Source organism: Crocodylus porosus, unplaced genomic scaffold, assembly GCF_001723895.1.
Source record: "Crocodylus porosus isolate Cpor-Errol unplaced genomic scaffold, CroPor_comp1, whole genome shotgun sequence".
NCBI classification, from domain to species: Eukaryota; Metazoa; Chordata; order Crocodylia; family Crocodylidae; genus Crocodylus; species Crocodylus porosus.
The window spans coordinates 39,826,036-39,844,415 of NW_017728915.1; the positions used below are offsets into that span (position 1 = coordinate 39,826,036).

General features: G+C 40.7%; 1 protein-coding gene across 1 annotated transcript in view; it reads left to right on the forward strand.

Annotated features, from left to right (window-relative positions):
• Positions 1-6: 6 nt before the first annotated feature.
• NFAT5 (nuclear factor of activated T-cells 5) overlaps positions 7-18,380 on the forward strand; it is a 103,174-nt gene continuing 84,800 nt past the window's right edge. Inside the window, exon 1 of the mRNA XM_019536085.1 lies at positions 7-56. The gene's annotated coding sequence lies outside the window, so the exon portion shown is untranslated. The remainder of the gene's footprint in view (positions 57-18,380) is intronic.

Consider the following 18,380-nt stretch of genomic DNA (forward strand, 5'->3'; position numbering starts at 1 on the left):
CTCTCTGCTCAGCGCCGACCTCGACCTCGACTCCCCCAAGTCCCTCTACTCCAAGGGTGAGTGCGGCTGGGGCCGGGCCGCGCGGCCTCCTCGGGAACGCGAGCGGTCCGCTTGGCTGCGCCGCCGGGCCTCCCTTCCCCTGCCCGCGGGCCCAGCTCCGGGCACAGATGGGACCGCCCTCTCTCCCCGCTCCGCCCCGGGCAAGGGAGCTCCACGGACTGCCGGGGAAGGGCCCCGGGGGGAGCAAGTGGGGGAAACGAGGGGAAGAGGGGCCTGGGGGGGAGCAAGTGGTGGGGAAAGGGGCCGGTGGCGGCAGGGGAATGAAGGAAAAAGGGACCCATGGGGGGAAATGAGGGGGAAAGGTACCTTGAGGGGGAGCAAATAGGGGGAAAATTAGGAGAAAATGGGTCTGGGGGAGTAAGTGGGGAGCAAGTGGAGGGGAAAAGGGACCCATGGGGGGGAAAATGGGCCCTGGGAGAAGTGTGGGGGGGAAGGGCTCACAGGGGGCTAGCCCCTGCAAGGACCATGCCAGGCGAGCCCGGTGACGTGTGAAATGGCCCGTCCACAGCCACACATGAGGACGCAGCGGAGGAGTGGTGTGCAGGCAGAAATGGGGGCTGAATGCTTTAAAGAAAGTGGGAGGCACTGATGTTGCTGTGGGCAGTTCAGCGAAACCAGCCTCCTGGCAGGGTTAGAGAGTGAATAGTTGCGTGTAAACATGAATGGGCAAGCTTGTGGGTAAAAACACACACTTCAGCCAGTCCCTCCTGGCAGTAACTTCAGGAGTGTTGCAGGGATACTGGGGGTGTTGGTCTAAGGTCGTGGGCAGGCATGGTTCTGTGGGTCAAGGTGATGTCTTTTATTAGACCAGCTAAATAGTCTGCTGGTGTGTGCACTCTTCTGGGTGTAGCATAGGACACTGGGACTCTCTCAGAAACAAGTGTTAAAGCACCAGGAAACTGAGAGTTAAAAAAAAACAAACTCAAAACAAAACACCAGGAAACTGAGAGTTAAAGTTAAGTTTAAAAAACAAAAAATTCACTCACCCAGAGAACTTTAATTCATAGTGAAACCATACAGTAATTATCTCCATAATTGTGTAGTACCAGTTTACATGAGTGCTTATTAAAGACACTGTTGTAGTTTTAATTTTCTCTTCCTCATCCTGTCATTATATGATGAAATAAAGATTATTTGATTACCTTTAAATTTAAATTAATTCAGTTGGAATTGTTGTTTAAATTAGTTCCCCAAAGGGAACTGTGTTAAAGTTTTTTAACTTTTGTGACCGTCTCAGGAGTGTAATCCATGCCAATCCTGACAGCTGTGCCAATAAAACTTTTTAAGTACAGGCCAGGCCTAAATGTACATGGCAATATAGAAGTTTTCTGGTGCCTTGACAGTAATGATTTTGGTTAAAGTGATATAAAATCTAAATTGGATGACAGGCAGATCATTAGTTTGATACTTTACATTGATCTAGAAAAAAATATGAATAATTTAAGTGATTGAGGAAAAGAAATATCATTTTCATTATGTTAAAATCTTATGTATCGGTAGGAGTTCAGAGTGAACTTTAAAAATGACTCTTCAAGACCATTCAAGATTTGTTTAAGATATTGTAACAAATATCAAGTCTTTGGGTTGCTTGGTAAAGTCGGCTTGCAGCCTCTCTCTCGGCTTGAGTTATATCATTATGTATGCATGTTTTGGGTTTTTTAACATCTTATTCAGTTTCCCTTTACAGATTAGTTTCCTCAAGACACCTTATTATTTAGGTTTCAAGCCTACTGCAAGACTAGCCACAAGTCCCAAAGCTAAAAGTAGTGCCAAGTAGTAATTTTTAGGTCTCCCTAATCCCTATAGCATCTGAAAACTTGACTGTTGCAACCAAGTAATAAAATCTTCAGCTTTACCAAAAGTTTTTATGTATCCAGAAGCCATTGTCAAAAGAGTGACGGACATCCGTAAAAAAATGATGGAAAAAATAGTTCTAACTCCAGACTGTAAAACTTCCTCTTCAAGATAAAGTAGTTAAAACATTGTCATGTGTAATAAGATTCATCCCTGGCAGTGGGAGTGGTGCCTACTTGTGGACACTATTCCCGTTCCTTACATTTGTACCACCCCATCACACCTTTTATGTCACTATTAGCGTGGGAGGTTGCCTCCAGAGAATGAGAGTGTGGTCCTGATTACCTTGTTCTGTGCCGTCTCTCTTGGGGTTCTTGTCCCTCCACCCTGTCTCTCAGGACTGACAGCCTGGTCACCACTTGCTGGGCCTCTGTCAGCCCAATAATACAGCAGTAGACTAGGGCCAGGCGGGCCAAGCCCCTCCTCAGTGGTCTCCTTTCCTCCCCTTTAGCCACTCCCATGCCTGGCAGCCTAAACAGCAAATATAAGCCAAGCAAACACAGTCAAGTGCAGCTGCAGGCCTTTCTCTAAGCTGTTCCCCAAGCTTCCCCTTAGCTTTTCTGGCTTCTCCCAATTTGGGCCCTCCTGGGCCTGCTCACAGTTCCTCCTCCAGTCTCAAGTATTGCTTCTCAGCTTCCTTTCACAGAGAGCTCTTTCAATCAGGGTGAGTCTTCACTTGCTACAGTGCTTTACAGAACTCTCAGCAGTGAGCTGCTTTCTCTTGTTCTGCCCTTTCTGCCACAAGTGCAGGGAACATCTAGTCCCCAGCCTCCCAGGAGCTTCCCTCAAAGACAGACCCCTTTTTCTTACTCTCAGTAACAGGGCAGGGTCCCCTGTTACACATGTAAAAACAAATTAGCAATATAGAATACCAGTCAGTAGAACACATAGTCTGAAAACCTAGAGGTTAGTTGTCCTATGATTTACGGCATCTGCTGAAGTAAGCTATTACTTACAAAACCTTACGCCTCTCCAAATGAATTAGTCTATAACATGGGTGTAAAAAGTACAGCCCAGGGGCCAGAGCCAGCCTGTGGAATCCCATCATTGAATTCCCAGTACTGCTTTTAGCTCTCAGAGATGACCCACAAGTCATGAGATGTGCACTGGACTGGCCCAATGCACAGGGCCTAGGATGTGTGCTGCATGCGGCACCTACTACAGCTGGTGTAGGACTCAGGTTGCACACAATACCTGCCCTGGCTGGTCTGGGACTGCATTGCACATGGCACCCACTCCAGCTGGGTCGGGACAGTTGTCACATACAGCATGGGTCCTCAATTGGCTGGGACAGGTGCTGCATGCATGCGCAGGTTCTGGAGTGGGCACCACATTGTGACTGTCCCGGACCAGTTGGAGCAGGGGTCATGTGTGTTGAATTCAGTATGTGGTGGGGAGGAATAATCTGCAGGCCTGATCCCGATTCATCATCTAGCCTGTGGACTGGCTCATGCCACTCATTGAGACTGGGGCCTGATCAGTTTGGCAGTCCTGGTCTATAATATGCCACTCTGCCCTGCATTCTGTTCTGTGGATTATAGTACCAAATGCAGCACTTAAATCTAAAAAAATTAAGTAGATGACAAGCTATTCATGGTAGCTACTCAAAGGTCAAAAACAGCTTGTCAAATGACAGGCCCTAAATCCAAAATGATTGGAATCTATTAATTTAGTTAATCCTTTCATTACAGCAATCTTCAACATTTTTAAACCAATTAACAATATTGTGGTCTGTATTCTTTTTACCTAGATTTGTACAGTGCCAGTGCAGTCTTTTCCAGTGTTGCAAGTATGCTTAGAATTGTCTCTCTTTATAATTTATTATCAAATTGCCTGATATAGATGAGTTATAGTAAAGCTGCCTCTGTAAGACCCTTCTTTTCTGTTTTTAAACATTAACTTAGTAGCATATTATTAAGTAGTTTTCTAGGCGCTGCTATTGTGTAATTTAGGTCTGATAGAGTATAAGTGCATATGAAATGTACTTTCTTTTTATACCTTTGGCTTTATAATTTTTGTATGCATTTTATGCAATTGTTGATAGAGCAAGATGAAAGAAGACATCTAGTAAAACATTTACTAGAAGGATGAAACGGTCCAACATAAACTTAGAACTACAAGGTAATCAGAAAGTACTTAGTTCCATGGTTATTCTTTTGTTGCATGGAATTCTTTTGTTAGGCCAGGGCTGTGCCCATGGGGGGCTTGAACTTTATTTCATTTGTGGGAAGCCATGCACTGTGTACACCAGATTATTACATTCACAATCTTGTGAAGCAGGCAGCCTGTGGAACTTTGTACCACTTTGATCTTGTCCAAGGTGTGTGGTTTCTCTTTTGATGTGACTATTGGTAAGCAACCCGAGGGGCCCTGGATGTGTGGTTCACCCTGGCCATGTGCATCTGATAAGATGAGATTCAAGCTGTTCTTAGTTGCAGATGAAAGTGGGTGTTTTGCCGTCAGGTATGCAGTAGCACTTAAGGGGGGCGTGTCAGATGGATCCAAAGGTGGATGACTGAGTGAATAATCTTAAGGAAGATGTCCTTCATTATAGAGTAAAATTCTCTGTTTCCTGTGAGATTCACCTCTCTGTCTTCATTTTATCTTTAGGCAGATGTTTTTTACTCTGGTTCTGATATTTAACCTAGACATTGAGAAGAATGGTCCTATTCATATGAAGATGATCTAGGCAGAAGGCAGGGTAGATTTGTACTTTACACTATACATTTCTAATTTAGTTGTCTAAGCAGAGGCTTCATGAAATTCTTGTACTATCCATCTCTTAGTTAGTTAGTCTATAAGGTACAAATCTACCCTGCCTTCTTTTTGCCTGACTTCAGATTAATATGGGTAACTGCCTATATCTACTAAGATCTAGATTAAGATTGTAATGGCATGCTGCTAGCAGTTTAGCTTGAGTTTTCCCCTTTCTTTGCTAGCTTTTCCAAGGTTTGTAGAGATAAGATACAATAATAATACTAAAACAGCACAACATAGAAAATTGCCTGCATCAGAAAAGAGGAAGTGCTGCCAAAACTTGCAGTCCAGGCTTAATCTGGGAGGAAAATTAGCCATTTTATGTAATATTTATATATCATCGGCACTCCTTGGAAGTAGGACAGGAATATACTTAGTTATCATCAGCAGAAAATGTATGTGTGTACTTTGCCTATGGACAGGAGGACACAGCATTTTGCCATATTTTCTCACATCCCACATGCCCTCAGATTAGATATCCACCTCATTTGGGGAAGGCAGAATGAAGAAAAAAGTTGTTTTTTCCAGAATTTTACCTACCACAGCATGGATGTACTATTAGAGAGTCCTAGCCATGTGCAGAAGAGGTAGAGTCTACTCCTCAGCTTCACTCACCCTGTCCTTGCAGCTCCATAGCTAACCCTATCACAACTGATAATTCAGACAAAAAGTCTTTTATCTTAATAGCAAATGCTTCTAATGAAGGGATATGTGAGACCAAGTCTTCAAACTTATTCTGAAGAGAAACATATTATATTTTTAATTAGTTTGGGCAAGGATAAAAATCTAGGATTACGTACCCCCTGCTCAGTCAACAACAGAACACTTACAGCAACAGAAGGTTTTTACAGAAATAAAAGCTAAAATCTACCCTTTTCTTGGTTACTTGTTCAGTGCAATGCCATGGCATTTTGCATTGCTCCTTAGCCTCACATTTTAGACACGTTACTGTTTATACTTTTTTTTTTCCCCCTTTTCTCTTCTCCATTTCTTTGCCTTCTCCATGTTCTTGTCAATCTCTTTGAATAGACTCTCAATACCTTTCCACTCCAGTACCAGTATAAATCAAGAAATAGTTAATGCTTCCCTTTTTTTATAGTTTTAACCTTAAAAGGCATAAGGGGAGCAAATTTTGCACCTAAGTAGTTGTCAGGCCGTTTGCTGCATTGCACGACTTATGCTTGTTGTTGTTTGGAAGTTTGGCCTTGAGGCCTGGAAATGAATTTTGAGAAAACTGAGATTAGACAGGTTCTGAAATGCCTCCTGGGTCAAAAGACCACATCCTGTGTACTGGATCTGGGTTGGGGGCTGTTTGTTTGACATCCATTGTGGGCAACAGCCATCATAATAGATAACAGTGTTCCAGTTTAGTCATGAACCTAGTCATGAACCGAACTGTTCTCATGGTTCCTAAATGACATTGCTAAGCATCTTCTTTCAGCTGGAGGGTTCAAGCAAAATATTTTGTAAACAGTGTCCATCATTTAAAAATGATTGGCATTCTGTTTATATTCTGTTTATATTCTTGAATTGGTTGAACCTGTAAACTTTAAAAATAAAATTTGCTTTCTTTCCCTAATTTTCATACCCCATATAAGCCAGCTCATTTTAAGGTGGAGATTTCACAGTTGGGTGTAGGGAGAGAATACTGTTTACTACAGTCTTAATATATTTTAAAAAGATAGCTGTTTTAAGTCATTCAACACTTTTGGTAATCCTAGCAAAAGTAAATGAGTGGCTAAAGTGCAGGTGAAACAATTAAAGGGCATGATCATGGCACTCGCACCCTTCCCCACCCCACCCCCTTTTCCCTTATTTAAAGAGCATGAGAGAGTATACTGTTGAGTCTGCTCTTGGAGTTAAGCGTACATGCAAACCCCTTTTCTTATTAAAGTAGAGCAGAGTTATCTGGAATATAGGCACTGACTGACATTGAACATTCAGGGCTTATTTAAATGGTGTAGCAACATGATCCTAATGTGTACACAATAAAATCTTAAATAGTTGTCATTGTCGAAAATCACTTCTATGCAATGCTCTAAAGGCATTGTGTCATCATGGGTAGAAACTGCCGAATGTTGGTGTGGTTTGAACTTGTTTCATTTTTTTTATGCTGCCCCATGATGGCATAAAACTAGATACTTTTCCATATGTAGCTTCTTGCTTGCATGCATCGGTTTGGTTCACCCAGTTATTTTCTAAATAATTCAGAAAATGTTCAGATTGCCTTACAAAGTTTTAAAGTTGTGCACTAAAAGTTCTCTTGGTTTTCAAAGCAAATTTTGGTAGTAGCACAGTTAATACTGCTATCTCACCTATGCCTGCTAAACAAGCAAGGGACAATAAGTCACATGAATATGCAAGCAAGTTGAAACATGCTAAAGTTGAAACTTGAAGAGAGTAGTGAAAAGTCTCTGATATTGGGGATGCATTTGGCCTTTCTGAAAGACCATATGGAAACAGAATTCTGTTGAGAAGCGTTCTTAAGATGCTTTTATCTTTTAGTTGCCTGGTACATTGTTTTCCTTGCCAAGATTGGAGGCCAAATTCCTGTGCCAAACTTCTGTAATTGACTGGCAAAGGGAGCAAGAAAAAGGACCCACCTTTTCAGGACCCTCATTAAAGGGCCTGATTTGTTGGCAACATCTTGCCTACTAATCTGTACATCAAATACAGAAAAAAAGCAGCAAAGTTCCTGCAGTTTGGTTATGGTACTGAAGACTGATTGGAAAGTGGCAAACTGCAAACCTTAGTCATGCTTGTTAGACTGACACTTTCATCCTGGGTATTGGATGCTTGGTGAATTAAATCCTGTATTTTTTTTCTAGGAGCGAGCATTGGGAAGATGGGAGGTACTCTGCCTCCCTGGAGCTCTCATTTTCCTCTAAACCCTTTTTTTAAGGTACCAACTATAACTCTGGGTGTTTGTATTGTTCATCGTTTCATAGTAGGTAGGGTTGGAAGGGACCTGAGCAGCTCATCAAGTCCGACCCCCTGCCATGGCAGGAAAGAATGCTGGGGTCAAATGACCCCGGCTAGATGATTATCATATAAAATACCAGTCCTGTGTTAAATCTTGGTTAGTTTTTGGTTTTGGCATCACTTGGCTAGGAATTTCACTCTGTGTGAAGAATTATTTCCTCATATTGGTTTTGAATTTGCCATCTACCAATTTTTTTTTAAGATGTTGGCTCATTCTTTTCTGTATGTATTTTTTTGTAGCAGGTGAATTACCTGTCTGATTTGTATGTGGGTAAATGCATGACTATTGCCACAAATGTTTTGCATCTTATGTGCAAATTCCAATTGGCAATACAATGTCTTTTGCTTTTCTTATTGGGCATCTAAGTTTTCTACGTGCAGTCAGTTTTTTCTCTTTGGAGCTTAGGTCTGCTATCTGGAATAGAAGTGTGTAGTTTGTAATTTGAAATCTCTTGTTTTCTTACTTTATCATCTGAAAGGATTCAAAGCTGCAGCACTTTGATTTATTAAATTCTGCTTCTTAAATAAAAGGTGCTGCTAGAGGTGTGGTAGCAGGAAAGGGATGGAAAGGGATTATTTTGTTTAGAGTAAACGTAAGTATCGTTTGTCCTGCAGGTGTTTTAGTACATTAACACAACAGCAGAAGAATCCTCTTTTTTTTTTTTTTTTTAAATTGGCACCTATCTGCCCTTCTGGCAGGTGATCAATAGAACTTCCTTTTTACTGAATTAAGTTTTCATAATAAAGGAAAGAAATTCGTTGCATTCAGGGATTTTGTGTTAGGGTATTAGTTATCCACCAATAGAAATGGCAACGCTGTAGTTCTGTGAAAAACAAGGTCATTGTTTGAATGGAAATGGACACGTTAAACACTGCTTTAATACAATTGCTCAATCTGTAGGTAGTTATGCTCCTCTTTTAGTCGAACAAATAGGAAGAATTTATGTACTTTAACAATAACTTTGATCAGCTCCAATGGAAGCTTTTTGTTGAAGCTAATCCCTTAACTAATTCTTCCACATGATATAACTTGCCCTTGGAAAATTGAGTGACTCTTGAAATATTTGAGCTAGCTGACCTTTTCATAATGCTTGTTTAATTGAGAGGGCCAGATTCACAGCTTGTTCAGTGCTTCCACTTTAGCTTGTTCAACATCTGTTATTTTTTTCATGTGGCTTCTTTTACTTTAACCTTTCCTTGTGCTATTCCAACATTAGATGCAGATAATCTAATTGGTGCAGCTTTTTGGGAACAAGTGCTGCAAGGTGTGCATATCCGCTAGTAAAACCAGTTCTCAATGTGGAACTATGGTTCTTTATTACTTTTTGCTGAAGTTAGGTGGTGCCAGTTTGGCCCGAGGCTGCTTACAAAATAACCCCAACTATGCAAAGAAGTCTTCCCTTCTGTAGTCATCAGGTCTTCAGTTCAATTCAGTCCTATCAGTTGGCACTTGTGATCCAGGTCCAAAAGTAACTTGTGACCTGCATAAGACTTACAGTATGAACTCTGCAAACTGCTTGACTGGCTTTCTGCATGCATTGTTGTAACACCTTTCTTTCCATGTCTCATGTCAGTGATTTATGATGCCTGTTTGAAAGCTCATGCAGAAAACTTTCTTGCTGAACAGATTGCTCAGTGTTTAGCCTGGCCTCAGTTTGGACAGAAAAAAACAACTGGACACAGTGTAAGGAATGTTGGTAGATCTTGGGAGCTTAGTATCCTTTCTCGGAGTTTCCTTTACCTCACTGAAAGGAGGTATTTTATGCCTTCTGAAATTCACTGCTTCTCTCTTAAAAGCTATAGGTGAGAGCAGTATTTCTCAACTCATGATTTGCTACCCAAAAGTGGGTTGCAGGACTATATGAAAGGGTCACAAACAAACTTTAAAAATGAACTCTCCTTTAAAGGAGAAAACTTGGGAAACTGTGGCTTTTCCCTTGCAGGCTTTTGCAGTTCCAGCCTGCAAGAGGCTGCTTGGGGGGGTGCCCCTGCCTCTCCTCTGAGCTCCCCACACTGGGGCACAGGGGCAGGGGGCAGCAGGTCAGGAGCGAGGGCATTGGGACGGGACAGGCCATCAATGTTTACAAATGGGTCGTGGTCCAAAAATGGTTGAGAACCACTGTGTTAGAGGATGTTGTGACCATCATGGTGTAGAATAACATCAGTATGGATGCCATGAAAAAGCTGCAATAAAGCCTGAACACTGTGCAAGATAGCTTTTGTGCATGTGTTGCACCGTTCATTGTTTCAGTGCTCCTATTCTTCTGTTTCAAGTAACATTTTAATTCCAGTGCAGAATAGCCTTTTTAAGCAAAAGTGGATCTTGGATGCTTATATCAGGCTCCCCATTTATGCCTCGAGCTAAGTACGTGTGGATTTGGGGAAGAATCTGATAAGACTCACTTTTTGCAAAACAAGTCAATCTTAGTATGTTTTCTTATATGAATACTTTCAACTATAATTACAATTCTACAGTTATTTAAGAGAAGTTTTTTCTGATTTGCTCAGCATGCTTCATATTAGTTATACCTAACTTTAATCAAAGTTAAATGAGTGCTCTATATATGTATTGAGTAGTAATGATTTAGAAACAATAGAGAGTTGAAACAAAAGTTTGAATGAGAAAGGGCTACCATGGTTTGTTCGTATTCTTTACAAATACTGTACTTATTAACTTGCACTTTGGTCCATATTTTATGCATATAATGCACTTCAGAAACTTCTTGTGATAATTAATCATTCTGTGGCCCTGCAAATTGTTCCCTGACAGCCATCTTTGTATCAGGCAGTTAATTACAATAAAACAGTCTGATCATAATATCCAAGCTTATTTGGCAAAGACGCAGACCTGCTAGACAAGATTTTAAGTGTTCTCAAATTTCAACGTTAGTTTCATTTCATCTGAATCCCTCCTCAGTATTGTTATATTTCAAGCGAGAATGTTGTTGAAAATTGACACTACTTTAAAATCCTACCTTGTGAGCCTGATGCATAATCTTTTTCTTCTACTCTTGAATATAAACACAGGATATAATGGAGAAATGGTTAAAGAAGGCTTGAATGTGTTCATTGCAAGTAGCCTGTGGGTGTCATTAGGTAAATGTGTGAGAACAAGGGTGTCAGATACGGAGCCCATAGAGTCCCTCTGTCCAGCCCACCAAGCAACCAGAAGTTGGGGGCATGATCTGCTGCAGAATCTGGGGCCCTTAGGCCGGAGAAGGGCAAGCTCAAATGCCCATGTAGTCCAAATCTGACTTGTGGCACAGGGTGTTTGACAATCTTACATTGTGTTAGATGTAAAGCATGCCTCCAAGAGGAGCCCTTGTGTCGCATTATAGATAACTGATTAGCCATCTTTACTGTTGGTGGGATGGGCTTTCTTTGTGTGTGGTACGGCTACTGTCCCACAGCATGAAGGTTAGCAGTATTAACATTGAGTACTAGAAGGTGAAACAGAATGAATCTTGCTGTGCCACAGAAATGCTGGTGTCAGTCAGGCTGCTGTATGTCTTTAACTGCTTTTATGTGCATGCCGCTATTTTATTTGAATTTATTAGAAACAGTGTAGTAGGCTCAAATGCCAGGGTTAAGCATCTCTTCATGTTTGTGCTGACACATACTGTTGGTTAAACAGTGGATATTTGTAATAAACTAAATCTACAGTAATATTTAATGTCAACATTGTGCTTGGATTTTAAGCACAAAGATCATGAGGTAGGAAGCATACATATTTCTCAGCTGTTACAACTATAAAATTTAAGGCAAGCTGGTGACCAGGTAAAACAGGATCATTTCAGTTGTTGCAAGCATGCATAGAGTTTTATTATAAATAATGTTATCACATTTTATGTGGAACAATTTTTTCTATTTATTCCAACCACCACCCCTCTGAAACCAGGCCAAACCCATTCTGCAATTCTCCATGCATCCTTGTAACTTTTGACTGATGCCTGTATGGCAAAATAGGTCACTCTTAGCCTCTCTCTGGAAAGTGTCATGGTGAAGGAGTTGACACCATGGAGTCCTTTTCAGACCTTTGGACTGGGCAAACCTATAGGAATTTAGTTAAAAAAATGAAGTGTGTGTATCTATATAGATAGATATAAAATATATATAATATGCTGAAAAATGGGACTTTGGGACATACCGTGTGTGTGATAGAAGGTGCTGTATGAAAGCTTGGGCCAAACAAAGGGCATGGGTGGCTTCTTTTTCCACATATGCCAGGTCAGACAATAAAACTGAAAATAAGTGTGAAGGTATAAATGCTGCTCCTTTGCTCTTCGTCTGACCACAGGCCCCTTTCCAGATGATGGGCCTACACTTACCTGCCGATGAGGCATCATATATTTGGGATTAGACTGTCCAGGCTATGGTTCTCTCTCCTTGCCATTTCTGTCTGCAGCAGGTCCAGCTGGTCTTTGAGTCTCAGACTTACTTGTGGAAATCTACAACCAGTACAAAAATAGTGGTGCAGGCCATATTGTTCAAAAGAAGATATGATTTACTGTACCACAGGAACAGTGCAAGGAGAGAGAAAAGGGATAAAATTACAAAAACATATCTGCCTGTTAATTTAGCCATTTTAATCCTTCCTTACCACTCTGTATAGGTTTCATCTGCCTCAAGCACTCCTGTACCTCTTTAGCTGATGCCCTGAGGACTTGGGGTTTCATAGAGTTAGTCACAGCACAATACTTCAGAACTATGGTAACACTTCACTTAAATATAGAACTGAAATTCTGGAATCTGTTGGTTTAAGAATAAAACAAAAAATGTCCCTACTCATTTCAAGTGTGAGATGGTGTATGCTTGTAAATTGGCTAAAATGGATACCTCTGTGTCTTGCAACCAGACACAGGTTTAAGCTGGGGAAAGAGGAACCAGTGTCTGAAATCTGTAGTTTATGGTACCTTGTATAAAGTTCAGTGCTGACTACCTTGGAAAGAGGAGAACCACTTTAACTCTTTCTTACCATCACCCCTTATTGGGAATTAAAACTGGTACTTAGTAAGGGGAAAGCAAATGTTTTTTGGAGACTGTTTATTTGGGAAGTAGAAAGTTGGGCAGAGAAAATAAATAGCAATAATCTGGAACTGGACACATGGTAGTGGTGTATGCACTGTTCACCCCATGATTGCAAAGCTCATTTTTGAAAGTTGTTTGGTAACTTGTATGTTTTTATTCTTGCTCCATTTGGAGAAGTTAAATTGTACTTGAACTAGGTAGCATTGGCAACTCTGGGAACACAGTGAAACAAGTAGTAGCATACTTGTGTCTTGTTCGGTATTTGTGAATGATATTTTTGCTGAAGACACTAAATCAAAGAAAAAGCTACATTAATATGCAGCTCTATGTTAAGATGTTTTAACTATTCTGAAACAAAAATTAAAAACCTAGGAAATTTAGAGTTAAGGTTACATTTAAAAGACAGGCATCTGTAGAAATCCACAGCTGAAAGTGTACTCTACCGTGAGGGGACAAATAAGAGAAAATCAGATATCTTTTAAAATTAATCTGGACTCTCAAACCCTAAAATCCCAAAATTGTCATTGTTGCATACAGTCACTTTACAGCAAAATTAGGTTGTTTGAAGACTTTAATTGTGTATTTTCCTGCTGCTGTAGACTTGGATGTGTGTTTAAATGTTAACTCTGAAATGCCTTAGTTTAAGAAAATCAAGCATACATACATGTTTTTATTTTTACCGTTTTACATGATTCATGCATACTACTGTGATTAATGCATACTACTGATCCCAACCACCTGGATACAATGGTTTGTCCTAGATTATGCAAATACTTTAGTCTCTATGATTTATATACCAGAAAGAAGCATTTTAGTTGTTATTTCTTATGGGAAGTAAAGCCTCTTAATGGCTTAGTGCAGGGATGTCAGATGCAGCCCATGGAGCCCTATCATCCGGTGCCCAGTGCTGCCCGTGGTTCTTGGAGTTGACCCACAGGCAGCAGGCAGGGTGCACTGTATGGTGCCAGATGTAGTGGCCGCTCTGGTCACTCTGACCGTGCTCCACATGGCTCCTGCTCCAGTATATATCCCAGAACAGCCACAGTGTGCAGCCGGGCCCACACCAGCTGCTCCAGGACACCAGCATGTAGGCCTGGTCTGTGGGTCTGATCGGGCCTATGGACCAGCTTTGCATGACTTCTCTGCTTTTGGCCACATCAGTACTATTTAATAGATTTCCAATCCTGCCATTCCCTTGTTACTTTTGACAGGCTAATATAGAGTTCATAACTATCAAGGACAAAGCTTTTGAAAGTCACTGAATTCCTGTCTTGAAGCAATGATTGCTAAATAGCACTTTTTTGATCAGGAAAGATTGATTTAAATCACCAGGCAGAAAGCCTCAATTTAAATTACTTTTAATCAGCTTTTCCATTTTATTTATTTTCTAAAGAAAGTATCATTATCATTGGTTGGCATAATCATTAAAACATGGATATACAACTAAACAGAGTCTTTACACTAGTTTTGGTGTATCTTTTTGCTGCTTAGGACCTTAATCTAATCTAATTTATTTAAGCAACTGTAGTTTAAAATTTTCAGGTTCTCATTAGTTTTACATTTTATTTTGTTAGAAAGTGGGGAATGATATATGCTCATTTACTAGATAATTAACTTTTGCACATGATTTGTGTCAAGCAGCTGTATTAGATTAGTAACTAGAATTTAACTAAACACACAAAACAGCCTATAAAATTTAGCATATAAAATTAGAGCTCTGGTAGGGAGAATCTATAAAATAGAAGGATGAGACAACCAAGGTAAATTCCTTGAATCATCCTGATAAATCAGAAGCTGAGTTCCAAAGCCTGTAATGATTTTAGCAGTCCTTTGTAGCCAGTAGTACTGTTCCTACATCATGAAAGATCAAGACCTTCATATAATATGTGATCTATTGTGCCATTGTTAATTGCACTTGACCTAAAAAAAAAAAAAAAATGCCCCTCCCAATTCTTTCTGTATACAGAAAAATATGACGCTGTGAACTCAGATCTCTTGTTTGATGCTGCATTCATATTTAAATGTTTTTAGAGAGTATATTAAGTTCAGGCTTTAATATCTATTATATTAAATTCAGATTTAATTAAACATTTATTTTAAAAATAAAACGTATAATTTAAATAACAAGTGTATAATTTAATCTTTAAAACTGATTTAAGTAAAAAGGATCAACCTTTAAAAAAGATTGATTTTTTTTTTTTTAAATAAACTGTTCTCTACTTCTAGATTGTGTAAATTGGACACAAACAAGACACAGGATTTATACTGTCTGTCTAAATTATACAATACTCTTTGAGTTGTGAATGGAGATGACTGAAGCACAGCCAGGAAAGCTTTATCTGATATTTGGAAGCATGCCATAAATAGTATTCAGCTAACACATGCCTTTGTCAGTTGTTTAACTTCAACTTTAAAAGGATTAATTTCTCCATTTATCCTGCTGTGTGGAATCCTGAATATTGAGATTAGCAGCCTTTGTAAAGGGACTTGGATAGTACATTAACTGATTTGTTGAATTATAAATTGCTGGCAACATTACCTTTATTACTGGAATATATATTCCAGTAATAAAGGTAATGTTGCCAGCAATTTATTTATTTATTTATATTTTTTGTGTTAACAGTTGCTGGCTTCTTTTTAAAGAAATTTTAAAAAACAATTCCCCCCTGCCCCAACCCTTCAGCCTTAATCTTGTTAAAGTAAAATGCCATCATCTTTTAGACTAGTTACCTGTGATTAAACCCTAATGACTTCGGTAGTCATTAACACTTTACCTATTGGCTTTACTTAGGAATGGATTTCTTTAGGCAAGCTCTGTTCCCTTTTTGCTAACAAATTTGGATCCACAGTAATTCACCCTTGGACAGCTATGCTAATGGTGGTAACTATGGAAGCTGGACTGCAGCAAGGACTTAGCTTGGAGAGCATACCTTTATTGCCACACTCTTGTGCTGTAGCGAGGCCTATTTGTTATATGCTGGTGGTGGGCCTAGTGCCATCAGGAGCTATAAGTTCCCCATAGTGGTTGGAGGGTGTCTACTACATATATAACAATAAATTCTGTGGGGCAGATGAGGAGAGAACAGGAGTACAGGTCAGAGATTGATAACTAGGATGTCAAGAAGGACAATGAGCAGAGAACTCTGACTAGTGCCCACTGCTCGCCCACTGCTCCTTGAATAGCGAGCCAGCGGGTGCCACTCAGTGGGACTCTGCCCAGAGATATGCATGGACAAGGGAACAGAAGACAGCTGCATTTGACTGTGAACCTGTGCCTGGTCCATAGCACTTATTTTGTAGTTCTGTATTCTGTAGTACTCAAAAAATATGTCTGCCTGAGCCCCTTGTGCAGTGGTTCTCAAACTTATTAAGGTCAGGGTGCCCTTTGGAAAATACCCGCTCTTAGTTTTTACTCCTTTCTTGACTACTGAAAAATAATAGAGCAATTTTTCGATTGCAGAGAACTCAGAAAGATTGCAACAGGTTCGAATATCTTGATGCTATGAATTTCTTTTAGAAATTTCTACCTTTATCTTGTGAATCATGTATAGCTGTTTGCATACTTAATAGTGTACCTGTTGTGCACACCCTTCAAAGGATCTCACAGTATCCCAGGGTGCCATGGCACCCTGATTGAGAATCGGTGCCATACTTGCTAGCTGATGTGATGACTGCACAAAGGTTGTGGTTATACTGTGGTCTGACTACATTAAATCATGGATCTGTATCAGGTTGAGGAAGCCAACTTTTTTGAAGGCAGTAGCAACCCACATCTAGATTTGTTTGGTGTCTCATTTTCCATGTATTGCTGGAGGTGAATCAGGACAAGCTCCTACATGGGTCCGTGAAGGGGTGCTTCCACATGACAAGTTCCAGAGCCATAAGTCTGCATGATGATGTGACCCAGCACCTTTTGATAGTTGTCCTGCTCAAGCAGTAGTTTGCATCAAAAGAAATCTTCAATAGTTGCAAGCACTAGGAGTTGTCTCTGCTCTTCCTTATCAGCATCCTTCATGATGAGCTCCCTTCCAAGACTGCAGGGTCAGAAACTGATATACCCCCTGTCATCTCCCATTTCCTTCTATTTGCATCCTGCTGGAATAGTTCACTCACAAGCAGGAACAACTCATTCAGCAAAGTAGAACTGGAGCTTGGAGTCAACTTGAGTAGACAGGAGCACAAGTGTGTAAATCCAGAATTGTTTCAGTTCAGTGTGTTGCTGCTCAGAGAACACCTTTCTACAGACACGTTTTCCCATAACACCAGGTAGAACCAGTTGCTAGAGTGGCTTAGGTTAGAAAGTCACTAAGAGTCCTGTGTTATGCTACTGGAAGGTCTAGTTTCAGATCTGGGCAACTGCCATGTCTGTATGAACTGTAGGTGGAGGTCCTATGTTGCTCTGCCAGTGCAGGTGAGCTTGGGAAGTATGATGTGCACATACAGGAGCCCAGGCCAAGATGCCCTCTGCAGCGCAGACATACTGACAGTTTGCTGTACTTTTGAACTGGTTAATCGGTGCTAAACTACCGATTTACAGTTTTAGTGAGATTCTAATCCTGTACTTCAAGCCTGGGCCTGGGTTTCAGTGTGGTGCTCATTCTTAGTCAAAATTTTCATTTCAAGGTGACATCTGCTTTGACTATGGAAGATTACCTGAAGCTCTGGGGTGAGGACTCTGGTTGACAGCTCTTCTCTTCGGGCACAATAGAAATGTCCATGGCAAACACAAAGCTTATGTGTGCCAAAGACGGTGCTTTTCTTTGGGGCCTGTCCCAGAGATTTTAGCAACCTTTTCAAACATTGCTACTTCCTGTTCTAGGCACTAGGCATAGTCTGTTAACCTTGTCTTTGCTAGCAAGTATGTGCAGCACATTGGACATGCAGTGATTCCAAACAGTCAATTGAAAAAAACAATATGCCAAAGAAAACTTGCATTACAAAAAGTAAATAGAACTTGTATCTTTCTTTTTAGAAAAAAGGCTTTCATGTAACAAATACCAGTCACATTGCACTAAAGTACCTTCTTAAAGGTACTTCAGTGCCCTGGTGATGAGTATAGTAAAAGAACCTGAAGGCAACAGCTCTTAAAAACAAACCTATCCTGAAACTGTTAGATGAAACGAGAGTAAAGTGCTCAAGATGCCTTTAGTGTAGTGTTTTTATATGAAGGAATCTGAGGACAGATTTGATACACTGAAACGTGGTGGGACTTAATGCATGATTGGGTGGTAAATGTCAAGGGCTATAGGCTGTACAGGAGGGACAGGATAGGAAGAAAAGGTGGGGGTGTGGCACTCTACATTAAGGAGGAATACCCATCCTCTTCAATTAACAAAGAATCGGAGGAAGGGCACTCTGAAGTGCTTTGGGTTAGAATACAAGGCAGTCGAGGGGAAAGAGACTTAACAGTGGGGGTCTACTACAGACTTCCCAACCAAGGGGAAGAGCTCGACCAGGAATTCTTAGGTCAGCTCACGAAGGTAGTGAAGTCTAAGGATGCGGTAGTCATGAGGGACCTGAACTTCCCGGACATCTGCTGGGAAGAGCAGTCAGCCAGAACTGACTACTCACATAGGTTTTTAGCCAGAATGCAGGACTTCCATCTAACCCAGGAGGTGCACAGCCCCACCAGGCGAGACGTCTTGTTGGACCTGGTGCTGGCCACGGGAGATGACCTGGTGAGGGGGCTGTGGGTGCTC